Here is a 14,873-nt window from a genome sequence, read left to right as displayed (position 1 = left end):
TTTGAAATAATTTGAACCAACCGGACCATCCTAAACTGAAAGCAGGTTTGTGTTTAGACCAGAGCATACTCAAGCAAAATGAGAGTAAATATCAGCACGTATTGCAACATTCTACCTCTCACTACATCATTATCTGTGGAAAAGTACCAGGGGACATCAGGTCACAATGGAAGATTCCCCTGTTGTTTTACAGCAAAGCTTCATGGAGGGGAGGGGGCTGAACTGAGGGTGTGTGTGTGTGCAGGGTTGGGATTTGCTGAGGCAGAGTGAGTACGAGGAAAGTTATTGATGTGATCCCAAGGGCCTCTGCAATGATTTAGTTTTGGGAATTTATATTGAACCCCATGGCAACTCGGAAAATTATTGAGAAATGTCTCCTGTCTCAACTAACCACCTTTTAAAAATGTCCTGCAGTGAGGAAAATGACACACTGACGGGATATATGGTCTTTTTTCCATTTGGATTCAAACGACATCTGTAATTTATAATATATCAGATTTCATGCATCTCTTGCATTTTAAAGGAACATCGTCAATGTTCGCTGTGTATGTCTGCCTGGGTGTGTATTCTGTGCGTGTGTTTGTGTGCTACTGATACACATCACACCACACACAGTATCCTTATCAGCTGCAAAGCCCTCAGGCTAATACCAGCAATCAGCTAGCCAGTCACATGTACAGTACATTCACTGTACACCCTCTATTTATGAAAGATTATAAAGAACAATAACGATACTTGACAGAGGACCATTTCAGCAATGCTGTCTTCACTGATGTGTTTGGGTTATGTACTGGAATTTTGAGATTGTTCCTGTATTTTCAGCGATTTCATCAAAAGTAATACACCAATCTGAATGAATAAATCAGACTTATTTATCAAATCAAACATATTCAATGGATGCAATTGATTCCAGATAAAGGCCTTGATCTGGTAGACTAAAGCATGGGGATGGGGAAAGAAATCACTAATGTGCTGCTGGGATTATGCAGATTTTTGAGGAATGGATTTTGTTTTGCCGTATCTTTAATAGCTGTGATGATCGTTTATCAATCATTAATAATTGTTACCCTGATCGTTTGTTTCCCCAACAAGCTGCTGTCGTGCCGCTGGACATTGACCAAACCTGTTTTTGTCCTCTGCCTACAAATAAAAACACCACAGAAACTGGAGTGAAAGGTTGTGTGAATGTCACTGAAATATAAACACAGAGTTGATGAGGGATGACGAGGGAATGCAGGCTGACTCATCGTTTTATGAACAATATAATGTGGTACTACAGAAAAACATGGATCTAAAATAATTAGGTCATCCAGTGGTGGAAGGTCACTCTGCTTAGAAAACAGATACAAAATTCATGATTTGCTGAATTAAACAGTTAGGCTGACATTTATTGTGCATTAACAGTTTCACACAGAAGATCCAATTAATCCTCCGGAATATCCTAATGTCCATCTGATTAATTTGATTTAGTGTAGACTAAATTACGGAGGCGTTAGAGAACTAATCAAGGTTTAAATGGTCACTTATTAAAATCAGAGTTGCAACATAGTGATGTAGCAACTGACTAGGCCAACGTTTCATGGCACAGTTTCTGGTGTGGTAAGTTTCATAATAAAGTACAATTCAATATAACAACACCACATACAGTATAATCATAAACTTCAACAGAGTCGGATCAACATCTCTCTGTGTAAAACGTCAGCATTATAACCATCATTCACTGTGAAATGTGATCCGCTGTGCGATGTAGATATTCAGAAGGACAAAGTGTATATATAACCTAACTATGATGTAATTCAGTCATTTAGAGATGCTGGAGTGACACCTGGACATTAAACTTGATTTAGTCAAACTCTTCGAGGTCACAAGTCTGTGATAGGATGCACATACTGTCAATAATGTCTTTCATTCAGTCTGTGAATCTGTCAGTCAGTCATGGTGTACATGTAGATATATACTGTATATCTGTAAACGCACCTATGTATGCCTTGTATCTAATGTAATCTATTAAAAGCCCCATATATTTCTACTTTTACACTCTGATTCTGTACATACATTTAGTCTGAAAACGTTTTTTCTTGCCGTATTGTCACATCCATTACATTTCCAATTTGTATTCTTTATTCAACTTGATTGTATCTTTTATAGACCATGTGCAATCATTTCAATGCGTTATACTCATTTGTCTGAAACCAAGGGATCAAATGTGTAAAGATGTAGCTGACAGGGAGCAGTTAGGGAAAACTGGCTGGTGAGGTCTGAATGAATGCTTTGATGATTGACCAGCAGCACACCGAGGCGCATGTTACGTGAATATGATGTAACAATTACATCACTCTAAGCTTGACCTGCGATGGTGTGTAAGTGACATACTGTTGATTTCTCTGCTTTTCCTCATATAATGACGTTATCTCTGTCTGACTGCTGTTTCGTTACTTATGCATTCTTGGACTGTCTTGTTATATACAGGCAGTCCAATCACTTAAACCGCCCTTTAAGTTTAACCCTAAGGCGCCTATATGATTCATATCAGTGTGATTAAGTAAAAGCCTGCAGGGCCAGCAAGCACATTCGACCAAACCTGGTGAGTCAATGTTATTCTCTGAAGAAAACATGTTGGGAATATGAGTTTCTGCTTCTCAACATGCACGGTCTCTTTCAAGCTCATAATTTATTGCTCAATGAATGGCATTTGTAGGAGAAAAACATCTGCTCTTAAAACAGTTGCGGGAACAAACAGACTGCAAAGCGAGTGCAGGCATTTAGACACTAGGTTAATGTTTAACCAAGGTAAACGTCAGACAGATTAGTATTTTAACATTTTAACCTGTGTAATTAAAATGACGTCCAGGTCCTGTGTTTGTGTTTGAGCAGTATTTTTCTCTGCGTGGTTGTGGCAGAATCACATGGTTGGGTTTGGTCTGACAGTGAAAATAAATGTGCTGTGAGTTTGGGGAATGTGTGGTGTAACATGGACAGCAGGGAACGTCACACACACACACCAGATGTTGTGATTTGAATCATATTGCAACATTTCAGTACGTGGACTTATACGCAATCATGCTTTACGGAAACAGACTGCACAACAAACAAGGTCCACTTTGTTCTATGTACACATTCTGTATTTACTGAAGGTATCAATAGAATATCAGGGCACTAAAACTGCATGGAAAATGACAGAGGCGCCTCAAATGAAGACAAGCTGTAAGACTAAAATATGTACAAAAAGTGAAAACAGAAACAGTAAGAGAAATGCGTTCAGTACAGATGCACAAATGTGAACCCCAGAGACAAACAGCACAGATGTTTCTTATCTTTCCATAACAAATTGTGAGGAGTTCAACTTAAGTATATCATTTATATAGTGACATAGTCATTTCCTATTATCCTCACCAGACCAGACTAGACAGAATTACATCTCTCTCGCCACGTGTGTGTGTGTGTGTGTGTGTGTGTGTGTGTGTGTGTGTGTCTGTCTCTCTTCAGCAGGCTTCATCCCAGCAAACAAACATAACAGTAATGATCGTCTGATCACTGAGCGATGTCTCAGGGTTTCACTCCACAGATTTCCCACAGATGTTGCCTGTTTTCTGGGATGTGTTCTCCTGAAAATGCATAAGAATGTTTTGTTGTTTTTGACAACTCAATGCTAAAATCTCTCATATCTGAGCAGCTTGAGCGGCAAATGTAACTGTAGCTAACTGTAACCGTTAGGAGAGTTGAGATTGTGGACAGGAAATGTAAATACACATTATATAGGTTTAGAGCTTATTAACAACTTAGCATGGATTGTAAAACACCAAAATGACAGTGAGAGACAACTTACATTGTGCACAATTACCTAGACAGGAGAAAGGAGAGACAGACAGATCTGGGGACAGGACCAGACGGGGACAGACCTCCAAAAAACGGGGACACAAGCTTACTTAGCTTCTTAGCATTAGCTTCTTAGCATGTTATGGTCTAATTATGTAGCATGTTTTAGCATTTCTATTTGGAGTGCCTTAATGTTTGTGTTTTTAATTTGGTGAACATTTTTCTGCGCACTACCAGTATTTTAATGTGAATGTGAGGAAATAAAGTATTTGACTCTTGAATGGACTGGACAGGTTCAGGAAGTTGGCAGCTCTATGCGTTAGCTGAGTTCAAGGCTTCTGAAAGCCAAGATGACAAGCATGTTAGTGATTTGCGTCCTCACAGGAAATCAAGGAAAGTTCAAGAAATTCCCTTGAAATCTGAAAAAAGTCAAGCAACGCCTAATGATAAAGCACTTAGGAAAATGGATCATAGCGACTAAAAAACCTCACAATGACGCAAGAACAATAAATGAATACTCCAGTAGCGTGCAGGCAGGACACTATAATGAATTCCTGTCAAACTTGCAATTTCCTTGTAGTAAGCAAAATCAATTACAAAAACATATTTTCACCAAATAAGTTGTTTTGTTTTGGATTAGTGTGTGTGTCTTCTGGCTCCATTTTCTTTAACATTTTGATCTGGTCTCTTTGTCCTCTGCTCTGCCACTCTAACTGTGTTTTTTGTTAACCCTATTTTGTGTCCATCAGAGTCCAGCAAGTTTCCGTGTGTGATCCGTGCCTCACTGTGCATTCTCTGTATTAGGCAGATTGTTTTTTCATGCCGTAAACAAACTCCTTATGTAACTGTAATAACATTTCCCAGGGCACAGAGGCGCTCAGGCAACGTGTTCCTCAATGATATGCTCTCTGTTTGCCGTCTGTCAACTGTGGCTCACATTCCCATCCCACCTATACACCGAGGTGGTAAATCCAGTTTGAGATGTGTGACTTGAAACATGAAACCAGCTGCACGGTGCACAACTGTTTCGTCTCTCTCTTTCAGAACTGGCTATAGCGCTGTTTTAAATCGGCGTGCAGAAACAATTTCAAGAGAACTGACGAAAACAAGAAAGTATGAAAGTAATGAATGTAGGAAAGAAAGAATGAAAGAAAGAAACAAAGCTCTCCTTGGGTGCGACCTCGTCACAAGACAATGTTTCACGCAGAGGTCAGAGGATAGAATTCCAGGTCATCTCTTTGGTGTCACAGGACTCATGAAGGCACAACCTGGAGTGTAAACTGAGCTGGAGGTAAACAACTGTTCCACAAGAGCACGGTGGGTAGGTGTGAAAGGGGTGGTGCCGTACATTAGACAAATCACCAGGGTATTTAGGAAGCCGCCATGTTGTGGGAAGCTTCCTGTATCAGTCTTACATTTGACACCTGCAGGTGACAGATTTCCAGGACTGGTCTGAGGTCTCTGCACGGATCGGTTTGCTCCGAGGCGCCGTAACATGTACGACAGACAGGCGAGGGGAAACATAATAACGTAACACGTGAGAGGCGCTGTTAGAGCTGGAGTGGCCCCTGGCCACCTGTCTGTTGTAAAGGAACCAACTTAATGACTGAGGCAGCAGCTTTTTTATCTTTAGTTCAGTTGTTCATAATGCAAAGAAAATGAGCATTTGCGCAAAACTACTTCCAGGTTTGTATTTTTCTTCATAGTCATGATAGAAAAACAAGGACATATGGGATTTTGATGACAATAAAATCGCAGCGGATATACTGTGTATTATACACACACACACAACATAAACTTCTTCTTAATTATGATTTTACATGGTTGTCTTTAAGAGTCTTATGTCTTAGTCCCTTCTGTGTCAGTCATGTTTGTGGTGTACAACAATGTTCACAAAATCTTAACAAAAGACTGAAAACAAACAGCTTTGTTGGCTCGGATGGTCCAGTCTGTCTCCAGGCGTGACCTGAGAGCCGATGATCCTCATCCAGGTCAAACAGTTCACAGGTCACAGTCTGCTACAGGGGATCAGGGTGGGTCATGGGATCGCATTCCTCTGCTTGGACTCAGCCTTGGATGATAATCATGATATGACAAAACAAGCTGTAATCACGCACGCGCTTATGGCAACTGTGTTCATTGTGAAGCTACGTATATCTCAGGGTTGTATTGTAGCTATATATTATGTCAATATTCTTTGATTGGTTATGATGCAGAGAGAGACAGCAAGAGAGAAGGAAGGAGGGCGAGAAAAGGGGTTCACAGGCCGAGAAACAGAAATACATTTTTATAAGAGCACCCTAAAGAATCAGCTGCAACTGATCATCTGATCTTTCATCATTAAACCTCTCCTGTGTCCAGCCTGCACATAAACAGATTGCAACTTAGATTGGCAACTGCAGTTATATTTCAGAGAGTGATTACTGATGAAATGCTTATGTGATTAAAAAAAACAAAACGCTTTATAATTGTATTTCTAACTTGGAAGTTGAGGTCCAATCGCTGGACAGGGAATCTGGATGGAAGACATTTCATCATGCACCCCAACAACAGGCTTCTATTAATCAATGTGGGAAAAGAAATGTATTCAACCACCCGTCACTGAGACATTTCCAACAACATCAGCATCAGTATGTCCGGATTTCAATCAAGCCATTATTCTGCAGCGAACATGGCGATTTAGTAGCAAAAACAATGCTCCTTTTCTTTCAAAGCGAGCCCTGTAATCAACTTACTGCTGCTCCTTTTCAGTGTGTAAAAACTCAATGGATCCTCAGTGCCACTTCCAAAGCTGTTACATCAATGCATGAGAAAGAACGTCATTCAACGTTCTGCTGTTCATGCCCTGTGTCCGACTCATAAACTGCAAGCTTTAGGGTTCTCAATGATTCTGTTCTCAGGTGTTTTTTTTTCAGAGAGAAACACTCGGTGGTCTCTGGTTGTTCAGATGTGATGATGTCATGGACTTTGTGAGTCAAGCATCACATCTTAATAGGATCACAGAATTTTGTTAATAATCTCTCAAAACTGAACTTTTAGCTTTTTACCCCCAAATGGTTGAGAGCGTTCTGCACCCACACTGTCAGCGTTTCATGCTGTGTGTCTCTTAATATATCACAAACACACAGAGCACACCAGCGAGAGCTTTGATTTTTCCATGGACGGGTGAATCATTCTTGTGTTACCACTTAGTGACCCGTGGTTTATTGGCGGAGATAGCCTTAGCAACAGAAGAACTCTCGGGTCCATAATCAATGCTGAGGGCCGAGCATTAATACCCTCCTGCTGTGTACCTGAGCTCTCTCTCCTGGTCTTCTTATCCGTGTCACAGCAAGGAGGATGCAAACAGAAAGCAACACAACTCTGGAGGGCAGACACACAAAGACCACAAATGACAATGTGAGTAATACAAGAATGGGAACCAGAAATTCAATTAATTACAGATAGTGAGGATAGATGTCTCCCCAAGGCGTATCGCGCACGGTGGGAGACAAAGCAGCAGGTCACATGGTGAATTATCAGGCGATTTCAGCCTAAATAGGTCGCTGCGATGCACTCACTGCCGTCTGGTGTCACCCTATTCATTGCTGTTGTCCTCTCTTCTATGTTCCCAGCAAACTGCGGAAATTAGTCTGTAAGTGCCACAGATTGTTTTGCCCATAGGTGTTATTTTTATATGATTACCAGCATCCATTCAAGGTCGACGGGTGCATGCACAAAGGTATAACTTCATTCCTATTATATTCAAAATTCCCAACAAAAAATAACAGACTTCAGTGTAAATTAACTTTATTGATTTAGGTTCCTATTAAATTTCTTGAATTCACGATCTTGGCCAGTGAGAGAGGTAAAGGCAGAGTATGTTTGGAGCAGAGAATTAATACTGGCTTTTAATGTCTCATGATCAGAACCATGTGTTTGCCACGTGGAGGCTTTGCTGTATTTGATTAGAGCCGACCTCAGGGAGAAATCTTTCTCACATTTCCACGGTTTTCTGAGGACAAAAGAAGCTCAGATGAGATAAGAGGAAATGAGATGCATCAATTTCCAAAGATTAACGATACACATTAACAGGAAATGGTGTATGCCACATTGGGATGCAGTGCTGTCATTTCTACCAAAAGAGAACGTCCTTAATTTGGACTTTCCCTCTCCCAAGTACTCTAGTCTTAACTCTGCTATGTGTGCTGCATGGTGCTATATGTTTAAAGGCCCTGAGGACAAAAAATGCTTGATATGAACTTGCTGTTGCTGTTGTTGGGACTCTGGAATGACAACGCAATTTACAATCCCCTAGGTTACTCTCTATAGGTCATGACTTTTGGAGGTTGGAGGCAAAGGGTAGTTTAGGAGAGAGGGATCCAATCCTATCAGTGTCTGGGTGTTTAAATCACTCGAGTCCAGTGCCTGGCCACGCTGTTCTAGATATTTTGGAATTCCCGTAGACTCCTGCCAGTGATCCTTATGAAGCAGTCCAGATGTGAGAACATAAGACGCATTTTTGGCGTCTCGGCTCAAGATAGAAGGAGAAGGATGTTTGCAGGGGTGCTTTATGTGGCGATTAAAGGTGACACCGGTGTGTAGGGCAGAGGGCAGGTGGAACTAAAGCAAGGTTAATTGTGAGTGTGGTGCCAAGTCAGATGGCTTTGATTTTGCTGTTGCTGAGTTACGGAATGCTGTGTCTACATTTCTGCATTTCTGTGAAAGCCTCACAGTATCCTATTGTATTTGATCATATTGTCTAGTTTACCTATATCCACATATACTGGCCATTGTGTAGTATGAGCATATTATATCTTGGGGAATATGATATTTTGAAGGAGTCCAAACACAAACAATCCCTGTTATCTTCAAAAGCAGAACAGCTGGGAGAAGATGATGAACAGATGCTGATGTTGGTGTAAACGTACCCATGCTTACCATGCTGTTTAAAAATGTGTTCAGTTTCTGTATTACTTCTGCTCTTCATGTGAGGTGGACGTAGATGTGAAAAATAAACCCTGCTGTGTTAACTCCTGACGGCATGGAGCTGGAGACCCTGGTTCCCATGGAGACCCTCATCTGTTCTGCTCTGGTGTAGAGAAGCGATTCGGGTGCTGGAGAAAGTCGACGAGGACCAAAGAACTGATAATAAACTGTGACGGATGATTATTCTGACTTCTATCACAAACGCATAGTGCAATGCGCGCATGACGCACTTAACTTAAGATCTGTACATACAAGGACAAACTGATTCAAAAGCTATAATTACCACATCGCTGTGTGAGCCCGGAGGTGACATACAGACTGACTCCGTTTGTATCACTTCTTTCTCCATATTTGTTTTTCTATACATTATCTTAATGTCAACTAGGACATTTCATATAGCTGTTGTTGTATGAATCCCTCCATTGTACTATAGTTTTGTGTCGATGTAGCTTGGAATGTTTGTTTATGTCTGTCTCATGCACCAAATTCCAGTCAAGTTTGGTTGAAATGGCAATAAATCAGAGGTGGGACCATGTCGTGGTTTTGCAAGTTTTGTTTGCACAAGGCTGCTGGTTGACCTGGATGTTAATTGCACAGAAAAAAGCTTTTGTAGTGTTGAATTTTAAGAGAACTGTGCTTTATCGGGACTCATTCAACAGTTAAATTCCCTTCTTGATAGTTTATTATCTGAACAAACCTGTCAGGAGGAACATTTCCGCCACAGCGGGACCTTGAGGTGTACGCTCTCCGGATCATATAGAAATGGAAACAAAGAGTCTTTTACACATAGAAAGAGGTCAAAGGTCCTGAAAGTGGCTGCTAACACGATTGATAAGAAAGGGAATCCAATGCTTTTCCTCAGTTATTCTCACATAGTTGTTATTCTCACGTAGTTGTGCACGTTAGATGCAATGATCGGTAAATGCACGTGGCTTCAGATCAGCACTTCAAACCCTGCAGCCTCAGAGTACAGAGTGGATCAACAAATCAGGTTAATCTGATCTGACAGGCACTGCTTCCATTTGTGGATCTGTGTCCACACCTCTGCCTGGGATCCTTTAGAATATACACATTTACATGACAATCCACTTATTAAAAACCACGTTTAAGTAGATCAAAGAAGAGATTTTTAAAGGTTTTTTTACTATCTCTATTAGACTGAGATTAGTTTTTCATTTTCTTGTCAGCAGCAATTGAATATTGTGTATATTTGTTTAATACAAATAGAAATAGAAATATTTTTACACAGTGAAATCATTCAAAGTATTGCATTTTACTGCACATTTACTGAAGCACCTGTTTATGTGTGCTTTTGAACAAATGTTTTGATTCATTGATTCATTATTTATCATTTGAATCATGTGAATCATGTAGAAATTAAAATGTCTGTTTTCATCTTTTCTGTTCAGCCTATTGTAAGTCCAATCATTGGACTTTTGACGACATCGCCTTGGATTCTGCAAATTCTACTTTTGATTTATGTACTACATAATCATCAAAAACAAAACAACAAACGGATTAACGGTCAAAAGAGTCATGAGTTGCAGTTTTTCTCCAGTGATATCAAAGAAGTGAAACATCCATGTCAAATGTTAATGATAGAGACACGCATGAATCACTATGAGAATGTGTTTGTGCGTTTGTGTTCAGACTGACTGTAGTCATGCTCAGATTTCTGTGAGGTCTGGCAGCTGCACTGTGAGAGTGCATTAGAGTTAGTTTGTGTCTGGATCAGGTCCAGATCCAATACAGAACTCTTGAGTTAAGTGCGGCTCCGTCTATACACTCCATCAGTTTAAATGATTGAACCTGCCGCGTCAGTATATAAAGCTCATAAAGATGTCACACTGTAACAAGCTTTGATAAAACTCATATTATTAACATATTTCACTGTTTTATGTTATTTCTTTAAGACGCAATATCAAATGTACATAGTTTGGGGCTGAGGATAACCATGTGAGCATGTGTATACATAGCAAATGAGAGAAAATAGGATTCCCAAACAGGTCAGTTAGCTTAAACTCCTCATGTTCTTTGAGCCTTCCAAGTGTTAACAAGGCCAAAGGTCAAATCTGTACACATGTAAGAGGTAAGCATAGTTTGTTAGTATGTTTTGACCTGGTTTGACCCATTAACCCTAATATTCATATCCAAGATGTGCTGATGCTCTGAGTATGACAGTTATATTACCATTTATATTAGATATAATGTCACCAGCATGTAAGACTAAAAAGTTAGAAGAGAAAGAAGCTCAGCTATGCTGTGATAAATATGATAGAATTTATAATTGTTGTGAAATATAGTTTCAAAAGACTGAAGACTGAAGAACGACTGTTCTACTCTTCAGCACGCTCAACTGGTTATGATAATTCTATTATGAATTATTGTGATGACTTCCAAACATGATAATGAGACTTCCATTATAAAACTCATAAAAGAGTATTTGTGCTTAGATCTTTCGCCGCAGGCATGTACCACTCATGTTTACGAGAGAGATTTCCAACTGGAATGTTTAAGGTGGAAACTGATCCAAGACGAGCGTCTAGTGCCCCCTCGTGGCCACAGATCGCGTACCTCAAAACACATTCATAACTTGGATTAATGTTGAAACCAGATTGTTTATTTGTCTGTAAAGGAAGAAAAAGAATGCTTAGGTATAAAAATCAAACATTAACATTTCAAGTTTAGTACATAAAGGTAATATGATGATAACTTAATTTGTTCAGCACTTTTCCAAACAAAGGTGACAAAATGCTTTACAGAATGCCAAGTACATGAAAACATAAAAAACAAAATAAATCAAACAAAATAAGTCTCAATGTCTCAAAGATCACGGTTCCCGACCAGCCCAGAGCTCTCTGGGAAGACACTGGGAAAACTCCCAAAAACCTTATATATAAGGAAAAGAAAGAAACCTTGGAAGAGGCAATTCAAGGACAGATTCCCTCTTCACAAACGACCAGATGTGTAATACTTCACAGATTTACAGGCTATGCCAGACCAGTGACTGATTACCAGGACACCGAACATTTCCTTTTTATTTTTTCATTTTATTTTACATCCGAGGGGGGCAAGGACGGGGTTATGTGACTATAGGGTTGGGTGGGGTTTCTGGGTGGGATGTCCTCTCTTTGTTTTCCTTCTGTTTCTCTCTTCTCTCTTTCTCTCTATCACAACCTATGATGCGATTTGTACTAGTCGACATTGCTGTTTGACATCATCCTGTAAAAACTGTATTTACCCTGTGACATCATTGCAATTCCAATCTACTTGTACTCTACCTGAGGGTCCACGTATAAAGTTTAACAACAACAATAGTAGTGATAATACAACCTTACTTCATTCTCTCTATATCTCTCTCTCCTATTTCCCCTCTTTCTATATAAAAAATGATCTCCAAAATATCCTACAACTGTATGCGCAATGTCATGTACAATGTTTGCTTCAATAAAAACAAATTGCACAGATGTGTAATAGGTATCAAAGGTGGGAAATGCAATAATACAGGAAACAAAAGGAGTAGAAAAAGAATACAGTCAATGAGGAATAATAATAACAATAATGATAATAATTATAACAATAGTAACATGAGTGCTCGGTGAGACTGAAGATTATTATATATACTTTTTATTATATACAGTGAGAGAGGAAGACTGTGGAAGACTTTGGGGGCCTTTGCTGATAAAACTCGCTCTCCTTTGGACAAAAACAGAAGATGATTTAGGAGCCACAAGAAAAGACATATTGTTCTTTATTTCCATACTTAATCCTTTTTGTAAAACTCTAATTGTAGGTCCAATTTTAGATCTTTGGTGTACATATGTCAAAACAGCTCACATGTCTCTAAGGGTTGCTGCAGTCCAGTTGAGTCACTGGAAAAACGACAATTGCAGTGACCATCTTACACCACAGGATCTGTACCACCTCCGCAGTTTCTCTTCTCTAGTTTTGCTCTTTGCGTCATTATTCTGGGAGGAAAAGGACAAACGGTGCACTGAAGCAACACATCCGCCAGACATGAGATCCTGATGATTCATTCATGCTGGATTCACCCTGACTTGTTGGAAACTGAACTTAAATGGCCTTCCTCCCAGCTTCCGACCTCACAATACCCTTATTTCCCATTCATTAGTTAAAACAAGTAAGACGTGCATATGTTGAATCAGTTATTGATCTGAGAACTTCTGTGGTTAAATAATGTAGTCAGGTTTCTTTCTCCTCAAAGAAATTAGATTCAAATGTGTCTGTGTTATGTCTGTAGTTTTGGATGAGTCTGTCTGTCTTTGTGTGTGTGTTTGCTCTTTGATCTGATTGTCTCAGATGGATGGATGGAATCTCTCCCCTCATCTATTTCTTTATGTTAAGTAGAAGCCAAGTGTCTGTTGGCTGTGACTGTTGGGTGATGTTGATTTCTTTCGAACATACTTAAACAATCTTACTGTCAGTTGCAGTAATTGAAATCAAATGTAGTCTAGTTTCTTCTGCTTGCATTTTGGAATTTTTTAAGTTGAACACATTTTAAATGGCTGTATATAATGTATGTTTGTGTTATTTTAGTTTTTCCTGAACAATCTTACATATTTGTCAATGAGGCAGACATTCAGCATCACACATCCTGCACTATATTAAATATGACAGTTTTTCTGTTTGTTTGTATTCCTGCCAGAAGGTGGTGCTCTTCACTTCTGAATCCCTGCACAGCCTGCACTGGAACTGTCTGAAGAGAGGAAAGAGCCCCTTTTCTATCTAATGCAGATAAAATGATGATATGATGGATCTAAAACTTAATGGAAACAACTTTTGTATTCTTGTTTTGTATTATTTGTATAATCCTGCAGTCTTTCTGAATGTGCTGTCAGTGGGCGTGTGAATGTTCTGCGGTGCTAATGTCTCTCCTCAGCTATACTGCAGACATGTCCAGACAGGAGCAGGTGGTCTAAGGTATGACTAACCTGAGGAGAACCCCACCTCTTCTCTCTCTCTCTTTGGAATCCTTTTCCTTCCCTCTGGCAACACTTTTCTCCTTCCTCACCTGGTTACTGGAGTCTCTTAATACCAAACCAGATTTTCAATGGTGGAAATGTTTTGTTTCTTTGCTTTACTTTGACTTGCATTTTTCAGAAGTCAAGAAAAAGTTCATTTGTATATCACAGTATCACCTTTAATGTCTCAAAGGTATTCACAGACTCACACATCAATGGTTTCCAGATCCAGCTTAAGCTCTCTCTATATAAACACAAAGAAAGACTCTGCAAACCGCATCATCGGAATAAATGAAAGTAACCTCAGAAGACGCAATTCAAAGAGATTATCTGTTCCCCAACAATTGAAGCTGTAGGTGCAGAAGCAGACAAAATGCAAAGAGAAAACAGAAATCCCCTAAAAGCATTCAGCAATACATTGTACTCAAGGAAAGCAAAGTGTGTTACATCAACTGAATTGACTCTGTATCTGATGCATATTAATGTATCCATAATGAAATTCAACACTGGAGTCACATGGTCAGCTTAAATAGAAATACGCCAATATGTTGAATAACTTTGTATGTCCTAGTTTTGAGGATGGACAGGTCAGTTTGATGATTTCAGAAAGTTTTCTGATCTTTCCATTCTGATTTTTTTTGGAATAGTCTGAAATACATAATATTATTTCATATTATGTTCAAAGTGTCAATCAGCAAAGTAACTAGAGTCATCAGATAATTATAGTGTTGGAAGGAGTCCATTATTAAATTAAATACATACAATTGTGATGATAAAATCTTATTTCCTCACAAAGCAAACATTTGCCTTATCTTTACCCATTACTGAATTGTCACAGATAAGGCTGCATCATGTCCTCTGTTTGTGTTGAGATTCAAGTAAATTAATGACTGAATCACAAAAGTGTGTTTGTGTCCTTCAAAGACCACTAACTGCTAATTTCAATAGTTTTGTTACATCACACTTTATTCAAGTCCAATGTTTTGTTGCCTCATGTGGAATTAAAAATTGTGTCCCTAAACAAACAGTCGAGGTGTTTGTTGCACCCCATCCACAGGCACTGGCACCATGTCTACAGAAAAGCACTATCATCATTACCACCACCAA

Source organism: Genypterus blacodes, unplaced genomic scaffold (assembly GCF_046128005.1).
Source record: "Genypterus blacodes isolate CSIRO-AG114 ecotype Tasmania unplaced genomic scaffold, CSIRO-AGI_Gbla_v1 ptg000029l_1, whole genome shotgun sequence".
In the NCBI taxonomy this organism is placed as follows: domain Eukaryota; kingdom Metazoa; phylum Chordata; class Actinopteri; order Ophidiiformes; family Ophidiidae; genus Genypterus; species Genypterus blacodes.
The sequence above is the reverse complement of the archived record's forward strand: the minus strand, read 5'-3'. Positions refer to the sequence as shown.